Below are 12344 nucleotides of genomic sequence, written 5' to 3'. Positions count from 1 at the left end.
GGTGCACACCCGTTGTCGCATTTAGCGATGCTCCCGCGAAAAGGAACACTCGATTTTACCCAACCCTTATCCTCACCCCCGTCGGAGGCTACGGCTATACAAACGCTTTTGTGTCACCCATGAAAGGAAATATGGCCGTTTTGCACCGGGAGTAGCAAGCAGCATCTGGGCCTAAGGGGGGACGTGTTGAGAAGCTTGGATTCGTGGAAAGCATATTATAGTAGTCACATTTTGCATTGAATTGAATTCGGTAAACGAATCGAATTCTGATATCGATTGAATGGAATGGAACCCCGGCAGACACACGACGAATGAAGATTTCCGCTGTACGGTAGCAGCCGAGTTAAGTAGTATTGGAATCACGATGCCTGCTTTGAACCAGTTCCCCAAGGTCCTTCCCTGCAGAAGGAAGGGGGATTCTCGATTTAAAGCTGATCGAAATTCTAAACTGGTTCTGCTCTGAAAACTGGTCCTGTTCAGGAACCGCTATCCAATGGTACTTTGTAAGCTTTTCATGAATTTTTAAACAATTTTATTTTATTGTTTTCCAAATTTATACAGCAGAGGAGATGCTTGCGGTTTTTGCTTCTATCCTCGATTCCCGGTGCATTCGCACGTTATTCAACTGATTGTATTTGCAGTTGCAGAATTCACAAGCACCGGAGAATCGATCCGTTCGTTCCGACGGCGAAAACAATGTTAAATGCCTTCTCGCCGATGTCAACGAATGACCGGAGATGCGGAGCGGCCGCGGTTGCAAAGGGCCACATTGGAGCACGTACATTAAATTTTCAAAATGGCAACAATTTTCATGCGTCGCACTGGACGACCGACCAGCGGGATGTTGTCCTGCTGCAAACTTGTTCTCCGGGCTCGGCTTCGCTTCGTATCGAATCGTTTTGGCCTCCGTTCCAGTGCAGATACCGTGCGAGTAACGGCAACTATTTCGCAGCTTCCACCGCGCACTGTCCGGGCGAGCCTGCGTGCAAGTTGGGGTATGATTTAAACGGCCGGCGGCAGTTCTGATGGCTGCGAGACGAATGGTGGTGAAAATACAATGGGGTTTGTGCGGTTGCTTCGAAGGAATTTCCTATGAATTGTGTGCAATTTTATGGTAATCCCAGATAGTTGCTTAAATGCATTCTTAAGCGGGAGTGAACGGATATTGTATCGTTGCGATCATGCACGTACTTTAGAATGACATAGATAGAAATACCACAACGTAGTTGACGTTCGGATGGAGTGGCCATGGAAATCCTTGGCGTAGTGTTGTACTTTGTACAGTTTAGAAAGAAATTGTATTCTTATTTACTGTGTTGAACGATTACTCAGTGTTATTTTAACATAGATTCCTAAAGTAAACTCGTAGATTTGAACTACTCAAAAACGATGCTGCACATTAAAATATATGAATACTCAAATTATCATTACCATTATCACCAATATTATCACCAGAATTTATATAAAGAAAGTTTACGAATGATATCATTTTTGCGAGACCGGATAATGAAACAAAATAGTTTTTACCCAAACAGTTTTATATCTGAGAAATGAATGTGATTTGAAAACAAGTGAAATATGGTATGTAATGCATGACAAGACGGTTGACATAGGACAGCGCTAGTGTTGTGTTTGACTATGTATTTTTTTATTTTTATTAGAGACGTTTTAAGTTTAACTATGTAGTCATCTATTTTAACTTCTAATGGTAATATGGATTCGGCTACCGAAGATCGATAAAAATGATCCAGTGGGCGTTACTGTACAAGCTCTTTTCATGGTAGCACAATGACGAATGCAGATCATAAATACGGCAACTTCTTATAACTATTGCCGCTAATTTTTTTGGTTAGATAAAATAGAACTAGTGAGTGACACTGTGTCACCTATACAGCAGTGGCATCACGTTAGAGTAACAAAATTACCAAATTCCTTAGTCATAAGATAAATAATTTTCACATGCTTAGTTTACTCATTGCACTCAGAAAAGTGCGATATCGTTCTCACTCGACTGCGTCCCACAGATGCGTAGAGAAACACCGGTTTCCCGGATGATGAATTCGTTCAAGGAGACCCAAACGACCCAGTGGCGAGGTAGAAGCGACAGAAGACGGCTGACTAGGCGTTGAGTCTGTTCATGCGTTGGTAAAAGCTTTCAATTCACGATGCGGCGAGGAAGGCGTTTGCTTCCATCCAGGTTTTATTTATTTATTTATTAATTTTCTATCCATCCGACCTAATAGGTTTACATGGAGCAATGGTTGGATGGGGAAAAGCCAAGCTGAGGCCATCCTCACGTAGGCATAAAAACCCCATCAGCTTCACAAAAATTCATAATTACAATTCACATCACATGCTACATAATAAATAAACATTAATTGTCAAGTGAGTAACTAACTTAAACTAAATACAAAAAATCATGGTCACTTATAAAATACTAGAATTCGAAATCTTTTGGAAGAATTTGTGCGATGGTTTTCCGAAATCATACATGTGCTCCACTAAAGAAAACGTTCGAATACACGCTGACATAGGTTCATTGAATCCGAAAGTTGTACGGTGCGATAGAGGTTGTAGCAGTCCAGCAGAGCGGAGAAAACGCTGAGGAGCACGGAAGTTCATCGTTGAAAGAATGTTCGTTGAATCAATTTCTCCATTCAATATTTTGGCAATAAACATGGCTTGCTGAATTTTCTTACGGCGTTCTAAGGTGTCAAGCCCAATAAGGCGACAGCGATCAGGATACGGAGGCAGGTTCACGGGATCTTGCCAGGAAAGATTACGTAACGCAAAACGAATGAACCTCTTCTGCACTCGTTCAATTCGTAAAGTCCAGGTTAGTTGATATGGAGTCCAGATAGGATACGTGTTTTCCAATAGAGGTCTCACCAGGGAACAGTACAAAGCCTTCAAGCAGTATGGTTCCTTAAAATCTCGTCCAATTTTCGAAATAAAGCCGAGCTGCCGAGTTGCTTTAGAGATAATAGCCGAGCGATTTAGATTGAAGTTAAGTTTTGCATCGAGAATAACGCCAAGATCATTGACATGTTCAACCCTTTCAAGTGCTTGATCATCAATGTTGTATTCGAAAATAACATGGTTAGTAATGCGATGGAAAGTCATAACCTGACATTTTGAAATACTAACGATCAGCCAGTTCTTGCAACACCAATTTACGAAAATATCCAGCAGCTTTTGCAAATTACGACAATCTTCAATTGACCTTACAACAAGATACAATTTCAGATCGTCTGCCTACACCAACTTACAACCGTCACCCAGAAGCAAAGCGATGTCATTGAAGTACAGCGAGAAAAGCAATGGGCCCATATTGCTGCCTTGAGGTACGCCCGATTTACTTGAAAATGGGGTGGATAATCAGGAATTCAGCTGTACACGTAGAGTTCGTCCGCATAAGTAGGAACTTAACCACTCAGTAAAGTTTTGTGATGCACCAAGTCGAGAAAGTTTTCGTAAAAGTATTCGATGGTCAATACGGTCAAACGCTACCTTTAAATCGGTGTACACTACATCGATTTGGGCCTTCTGTTCCATGTGCGAGATACAAGTCGACGTAAAATCCATAAGGTTAGTGCAAACGGATCGTCCTGGCATAAATCCATGTTGATCGACCGAGATATAACTTTTCTTGTGAGAGAGAATAACAGAGCTTACAATTATTTCGAATAGCTTGCATGACGCTGAGAGACTAGTTAAGCCACGGTAATTCCTCCACGGTTGTTCAAAAGACGATGGAACAAGTCTGTGGAGAATACAGTTGAAACTAAAGGTAAAATTTCAAATAGAGTTAACAATGCATAACAAATCGTATCGCGAAATGAGTATTATTCACTCATTTTCAAAAATAATGACATAACTCAGATAAACTGGCATTGACGGTAGTAAACAATCTCTTGTACACTAATAGAACTGGTCTAATGTTGTAGATAAAACATAATTTATCCATAACATTCTGTATCTTGCACTCTGACAAGTCCATCCTTGCTTCACTCGTGGAACAAACTTTCGTAGATGACAGCACAGTATCCCTATTAACCAAGGGCATGGTGTGTTGCTATCTCTTTCTCATGTAGGAGTGAAGAGAGCAACTTTCAAATGGTCCTCGGTAAGGGGGAATTCCCAGCCAATTTTTTGGTTCCTGTCAAAATTAACATTTTGGTACCTATGCGTGGGACATCGAAAATGTATGAATTTGACAGCCACTTCACCCCGTAGCTATTAACACCATACTAATAGCCTAAGCGAGTGAAAACAAAACACATATCGATTCCATGGATGCAAGAAAGAGAAGCTTGTCTAATACGCGTGCTTCCATTGCTAGAAAGAGAAACCATACGAGGGGACAGAAAAGAAAACTAAAGTAGCGAAACTCATTCTGTTGGATATTGTTGAGCAATTAAATCGTGTTTTTTTAAAGACCTTGCTGTTCTGATAAAATGGCTGATGGTGGTACCAGGCGTCACGACATTGGCGTAGTCGAAGACGCTCCTAGTCGGTAAGAGCTTATATACAAAATGAGTGCGGGAAAATAGTAAGTTGATGGCAATAAGATAGTGCCAAGAAGATATTTCATGAAATATTAAAAAAGCATCCGAAGTGGATAGTCTCAAGTTCCATCAGGGAAACATAAGTCCTTCTAGTACCCAGCTGGCTGGAAGTGATGGAAATATGGAAATGTCGCGTTTTATGTCATCCGTAAATCAAATCTGTTTCTCGACACTTTAAGATGGCAGCCCCATCACGAGACTCAGTAGCGTAGGCCTTGGTACGGCTACCTACCTAAACCCTAGAAGCTAGCAAGAGTCAAGAGAATTTTACTCGGAACATTCGGCATGGACAAAGGCGACAAAATAAGGACATGGAATGGAAACTTGTTACCTATGGAACTGCAGATCGCCAAATTTCGTTGGTGGCGACAGGGTGCTGCTTGATCAGTTAGAACCCCGAAAGCTTGACGTCGTGGCACTATCGGAAAAGCGAGAAGGTGTGGAGGATCCGTGGTGGCAAAACCCACATTATCCAGAGCGGTGGCGGTGGAGCGACCATCGAGCTAAGGACGGGCTTCAGTGTTTAGCAAAATGCAGGATCGCGTAATGGACTGGAAAGCGATCAATGAAAGGATGTGCGTGTTGAGGATAAAAGGCCGTTTCTTCAACTGCACCATCACAAAAGTGCATTGTCCTCCACACGAAGGTAGACCAGACGACGAGAAAGAAGCGTTTTATGCGCAGGTGGAGGCGTACGACGTACGACAGCTGCTCACGACGGGACATCAAGATCGTCATTATTGATTTTTCTCGGTGATGGAATAACTCGGTTGTACTTTTCTGCGTTACGCGTTTCAGATTACTGTGTTTATTTCAGCCATCTTCGGACGCAAAAAGAACGTGTTAACACTGTGAACGTCTCGTACTAAGAAACAATTAGAGACTGATGAAATACTGGAGCCGAGTTTTACACGCAATGCTCTACCGCTGAGATATGAGTACAGGCATTTGACCATTTGTTGAGAAGCGCCAGGCCGAGATAGTTTTCGTAGTAGTATTGTATGGTCAATTCGATCAAATGCCGCTTTTAAATCTGTATAAATAAGATCGATTTGTTTCTTGTCTTCCATTTGCGAAATACACATTGATGTAAACTCTAACAGATTAGTACAGACCGACCAGGCATGAAACCGTGCTGAGCCGTTGAGATTTAGTTCTTAGTGCGGGACAGTATGCCGCCGAGAGACTGGTGATTCCACGGTAATTCCTCACATTATGACGATCGCCAGATTTAAATACCGGGAACAAAAACGACTGTTTCCAAATATCAGGAAATACGCCTTGCTCGAATGACTTATTGAAAACTGAACATAACGGATAAGTCAACACTGCTATGCAACGACTGAAAACTACGGCTGGAATGTTATGAGGCGCCGCAGAGTAGGAGCGCTTTAGTTTTTTGGCGGCTGCTATCACCATATCAGTAGTAATGGTAAACAAACTCAAATCTACCAAATCAGCTGGAACACGCGCAGCAGCAATTTCAGCGATACTATCCGAGGCAGTTTCATCAGCAAAGACGGAAGCGAAAAATTCTGCGAACATCTTGCAAGAGTCAGCAATTGAGTTTACTTCAATACCGTCATAGCACACATTTTTAGGGATAGAAGAGCTTTTTCTTTTGGAGTTAACGAAATGCCAGAATCTTTTCGGTTGCTTTCGAAGATTGCATTGCACACACAATACATACGATTTGTACAACAAAGCGTTCAGATGGCGGTAGTTATCACTAGCACGCTTAAAATTGTGACCCGCACCGGTTCGGGCACGCTGCGACACCATTCTTTCCGGAATGCAGAGAGACGGTAGAAACACCACAGCATGTGATTTTTGAATGTCCTCGATTTGCTGCGATACGAAGATAGATGCCGCCCTGACGGTGAAGAACATAGTAGGCGAAATGCGTCGGGAGGAGAGCGTGTGGAATGCCGTCACCGGCGTTGTGGCACAGATTATGTTGCAACTGCAACGATAGTGGAGAAACGACCAGCGAACTACCAATCCCGATTAGCAGACAATCTTGACATACGCAGGAGGAGTGGACGTTATGACGGTCGCCACCTCCGGATCGGTTCACGTCTCGACAGGCAGCCACGTAGCCAGAAGGGGGGGCCCGGGGGCCCAATTTTGATTTTAACTGTTTTATATGCATATTTTTTCGTTTAGAACTACAATACATTAAATGTATTATAATGTATTATAGTTATAAACAATAAGATATGTATATAATGTATTAGGAGCCAAGATAGGACTCCTGGCCCCCACCTCTGGCTACGTGGCTGTCGACAGGTGTAGCACAGATTATGTTGCAACTGCAACGACAGTGGAGAAATGACCAGCGAACTACCAATCCCGATTAGCGTTGTCTCGACTGACGTATCGGTGGAGCGACGAGCGCGACGGAGCAAACCAAGCTTGACAGAAACACTACGAGGGCGGCCGTGAGAGGATGGTTGTTATGGTGGTCGCTATCCCTGGATCGGTTGGCGTTTCGATTGGTGAAGTGGAAGTGCAGTGGCGAACTCGACGGAGCAGTGCTGAGCCTAACAAGAAATCCAGCGAGGGTAGCCGTAAGGAGATGGAAGTCATGACGGTCGCCATCTCTGGATCGGTACACGTCTCGACATGTGCAAGGAAAGTGGTCGGTGACGGAGTGAAGGGGAAGTGCAGTGGCGAACTCGACGGAGTAGTGCTTAGCCTAACAAGAAACCCTGCGAGGGTGGCCGTGAGGTGATGAAAGTCATGCCGGTTGCCATCTTTGAATCGGTACACGTCTCGATGCAAAGAAAGTGGACGGTGAAGGAGAATATAGTAGCAACAAGAATGGCAGAACCCTGCAAGGGTGAATGTGAAGGAGTGGACGTTATGACGGTCATCTCCGGATCGGGGTGTACAGACACAGCCTCCCCCCGAAGTAATACTTAACGGTAGTTCCGGGGGGTTAAGGTCAGACGCCCGTGAGGTCAGACCTTGCGACAAATCCTCGATAAATTCCAAGAATACAACTTGCAGATTCACCATTTATTTATAGCAGTAATGACCAAACTGCGGCCCTTCGCACAGTGGCGCTCCTCCATACAAGCTTGGCCAAAAGTCAAAAGTTACTTCAAATCGGCTGAATATAACATCTTTAGCTAATTTTGGGTCACTGATTTCAAATTTGGGATCAGAAATCAAAAAAAACTGATCGCTCATTAGGGTGGTTCACAAAATTAAAAAAAAATAGTTTCGTTTTTTACTTGTTTCATTGTGGTTTTTGTTTTTGAGATGGCAAATTTTGTATTTGCCGTTGAAAACATAAAAAACTTGTATCATAATGCATTAGGGTGGTTCACATGCCATTAAAAAAATTATTACAAAAAAAACTTTAGTAAATTGCGATATCCACTAAGCTCGTTCAAACTATAGAATTAGCTCTCCGAAGCGCCATCGTAAGGTATCTTCACTATATAAAAATAAATTCAAATCGGTTCAGTAATTCAACAGTTACGAATTTTCAAAAATGATGATATTTGGCATCATCTTAACTCAGAAAAAGACACCCTAAGCGCCAAGTAAAAAGTCAGGGGTCTAAAATTTTCCGAAAAGAAACAACTACACAAAATTTGAACAAACACGAGCATTTTTAATTGGGACTTTCGTGGAATTCTCCTATGGAAGAGAAAATCATTCCTTCATGTAAGAAGAAGAAATCACTTCTAATATACCCGCCAAAAAGTCGATATTACTTCCTTAGCGCAGCAAAGCGCAGAAAGCCACTTAGATTTCCAAAAAGTAGAGAAAAATTCCTATAAGATGCATTTAACGTGATCGTTTTCTGACGTTTCCCGCCATACTTTCTTGAACGCGGAATATTGGTGTTGAGTTTCCCATACATTTTGTATGGAAGAACAAAATATCATTCTTCAACATGATCAACTTCAGACATTTGTCAAAAATTCATTTTAACTTCAAACTGGCTAGAATTTTCAGGTTAACCTCCCAAAGTATTCCAAAAAATGATAAAAATATAATAATGGAAAAAGCTTGAAATTGGATTTTTGACTTTTGGCCAGCTTTGCGCCATAGTGCTTCGGGATAATTCGTGCGGCCCATGGTCTGATTTGTGGGATGACAGACTTATCAGTAAATGCCACAGGGGTCACTCAGATTAGTCGTAATACCTCGTGATGTTGTGGATGTGAACGGTCTCCGGTTAAAACCTTGTGGTGATTCCTAGAAAATGGATTTCGCTGTCGCATACTTTATATTTTGTTATGCGCAGGAATGCCCAGAAGTCATTGCGGCCCGCGACGTTCATAGGGTGATCAGATATGGCCCGCACCTCGTTTATGCGTGGGCACCACTGATTTATAGCCTTCACGGCGGCGTACGTTAAGGGTCAGAATAGCGGGCGTACCATCGAACGCGTTTGTAACGTTAGATGGTTTGAAGCAAGGTGATGGGATATCGAATTTGCTATTCAACATTGCATCGGAAAGAGCTATTTGAAGAGCAGGCTTGCGGGGAAGCGGTACTATCATCACGAAATCTCACATGCCTCTAGGGTTCGCGGACGACATCGATATCATCGGTGTTGACCATAGAGCTGTAGAAGAGGCTTAAGGAAGCAGCGAAGATAGGGTTTATCATAAATTCTACCAACACCAACACAAAGTATAAGGTGACTGGTAGAGAGAGTGGAAGCTCTTCGGGTGTTGGAACTGCGGATATTGTGAAACGAATTAAACACCACAGGCTGCAATGGGTTAACCATATAGCAAGGAAGTCGGATAAGCGAGCAAGCGAAAACAATATGCACTAGAGAACCCAACAGAGGCCGTCGACTTTGATCCCGTATCTGTTGGACGAACGCTGTTGATGAGGATACTAGATCAGCGAGTGTTAGGGGCGACTGGATAGTAGAAGCCCAAAACAGATTCGATTAACTGATTGTCACCGAAAAAGTAAAGTAAAGTACAGTAAAGTACAGTAAAGTACAGTATAGTACAGTAAAGTACAGTAAAGTACAGTAAAGTACAGTAAAGTACAGTAAAGTACAGTAAAGTACAGTAAAGTACAGTAAAGTATAGTAAAGTACAGTAAAGTACAGTAAAGTACAGTAAAGTACAGTAAAGTACAGTAAAGTACAGTAAAGTACAGTAAAGTACAGTAAAGTACAGTAAAGTACAGTAAAGTACAGTAAAGTTCAGTAAAGTACAGTAAAGTACAGTAAAGTACAGTAAAGTACAGTAAAGTAAAGTAAAGTACAGTAAAGTAAAGTAAAGTAAAGTAAAGTAAAGTAAAGTAAAGTAAAGTAAAGTAAAGTAAAGTAAAGTAAAGTAAAGTAAAGTAAAGTAAAGTAAAGTAAAGTAAAGTAAAGTAAAGTAAAGTAAAGTAAAGTAAAGTAAAGTAAAGTAAAGTAAAGTAAAGTAAAGTAAAGTAAAGTAAAGTAAAGTAAAGTAAAGTAAAGTAAAGTAAAGTAAAGTAAAGTAAAGTAAAGTAAAGTAAAGTAAAGTAAAGTAAAGTAAAGTAAAGTAAAGTAAAGTAAAGTAAAGTAAAGTAAAGTAAAGTAAAGTTAAGTTAAGTTAAGTTAAGTTAAGTACAGTAAAGTAAAGTAAGTAAATGATGATGACATGGCTTCTCTACAGTCGATATGTTAAAAAATTCGACATGTTTCAAACAAATTTTAAAAATTTGAACAAATTATCTGCAAAGGCCATGCCGCGGTCCCCCAAGGAATACCAGAATAACTCTGGGACCATGTGGCATTAGGCTATTATCTGTAGAAATTTTTAAAATTGAAAGTTCTCAAATTTCATGCAAAGATATTAAAAGATGAAAAGGTTGCGGCCATTTCCGTAAATTTTTCGGTGCTAAAAATGATCTAAGCTTTATAGGCGTTAAAATAATCGAAAAGTCTGTAATATTCAGCAACAATACATTGACTCAAAAAACAAAATTCGGGAGTCATGTCCGATTTAAATTGAGAAAAATTGCACTTCGAAGATGCAAATCGAATTTCACTGACTGTGATATTTCAAACGCACGTTCGAAACTGTCAAGATTTACCGAGGCAAACATGAAGCAATACAAAACCACCTCAAGTATCTAATGATATAAGAACCTTATTTGGTGGTGAATGATCCTCTGGGTTAAAACCACTCTAACAAAAAAAGTTATTTGGACAAATCATCGTTTTGATATTATTTAGACTGCAAAAGCCGAATTGCCAACCCAAGTTTGAAACTGTAAAATACTTAATTGAAATAGAACTGTCAAGGCTTGTAATGTAGTAAACACTACAAACGATACCTTCGCTTGAAATTGTACGCGTGGCAGCACACGTGGGTACAGTTAGTTCAATATAATATAAGAAAGATATCTGCCTCACCCCGATGTACGTTGAGGTTAGCTTCAACTGCGCTAAAAAAGCTTTAATTTGTTTGCATTCCAGCTTCCATTCTAGTTTTCTAAAGCAATCGGACTGGAATGCTTCTGGTTCGGAAAATTAATTTTGCTTGAAAACATGCAAAGTATTAAAATCAAATTCGAATGAGCATGCAGACAAACACATGAATTGAATGTTAAAAATAGCATATAAATACGTTCTGTTCTTCAACCTTAAGCCTTTTATTACTGAAATTGCCTTTTAAAACAATAGTGAATATTACCCGAGAAAATATTTCTTACGAATAAAAAAAATATGAATGGCAAAACCATAAAAATGTTCTTCCATTGATGGAAAGCAATTATTGAAAGAAATTGCAAACATTGCTTCCATCATAAGAATGTTGTTTGTTCTGGAAACAATAGAAATGTTGAATTAACAAATGTAGCAACGGGAATAACTCTACTAATTGTGAACTTGGAATGATCGTAAAGCTAAGCCAAAGCGTTAATTAGAATGTTATTCGAAATTGTGCCATAATATTTATGTGGTACTATCTATTTCATAGGCAGTAGTTTGATTTTGAAGGTTTTACACATTCATTTACTTGGTTTATATCTTTACTGCCATACTGACAAGCAAGAAATAAATTATAAAAAAACTTTAAAATAAACACTTTGTTCCTATACATTCGAAGAATCTCAAAATGTTCACTCGAATGCTTAATTTTGAGGAAAAAACCGCTTGAAATCCTCTTCAATCTTTCAATGGTGAAACATTAAACATTAAATTTATGCGTTCAATCAATCAAGCTCCTAATGGGATGGTTATTATAGCTGCTAACATTATGATTGCACAACGGCAATCAAGCTGAATACCGTTATCTAATAATCCTTAAACTGCACAACATTTCTCAGGATTGTAGTCCTGTATTATTAACCACTCAACAATGAAAAAGAGGAGTATTCGGTACCAATTAGTCAATGCGCGAAACACGTGAATGAAATGCGGCTTGCGTAAAAAATCGAATTAGTTCTTACACAAAGAACCAGCCTAGGCAGGGTGAAAGAGTGAAACTGCATCAAACAAACGCATCAATACCTAGCAATTGACTTCCCTTGGCGTTTGTGTTCCGTTGTGTTCGCTGTTGTATGTAGATAATGATGATACTTCGACTTGAGCCGGGCTTGAATGTAACGAAAACAACGAGACCTTTAATAACAATGCAAGTTACAGTTTTTTTTTCAAGAAGCACCGTAATTAGCGATAATTGTAAGGCGTGTGCAAATGGCGCATGAAAATGCGTGTAGTTATCGTTTGTTATTTTGCGCGTTGTTTTCAGACGGCAGACCAGCCATTTTACACTGGACTACAGCCATAACAAACCCCTCCTCTCCGGGTCTACT

The 12344-nt window shown here is 40.4% G+C and overlaps 1 protein-coding gene across 1 annotated transcript in view; it reads right to left on the bottom strand.

The window, feature by feature from the left end:
• LOC128742959 (LIM/homeobox protein Lhx9-like) overlaps positions 1-12344 on the bottom strand; it is a 30188-nt gene that overhangs the window by 16854 nt on the left and 990 nt on the right. The gene's annotated exons all lie outside the window — the stretch shown is intronic.

Source organism: Sabethes cyaneus, chromosome 3 (assembly GCF_943734655.1).
Source record: "Sabethes cyaneus chromosome 3, idSabCyanKW18_F2, whole genome shotgun sequence".
Taxonomy (NCBI): domain Eukaryota; kingdom Metazoa; phylum Arthropoda; class Insecta; order Diptera; family Culicidae; genus Sabethes; species Sabethes cyaneus.
The sequence above is the reverse complement of the archived record's forward strand: the minus strand, read 5'-3'. Positions and strand labels throughout refer to the sequence as shown.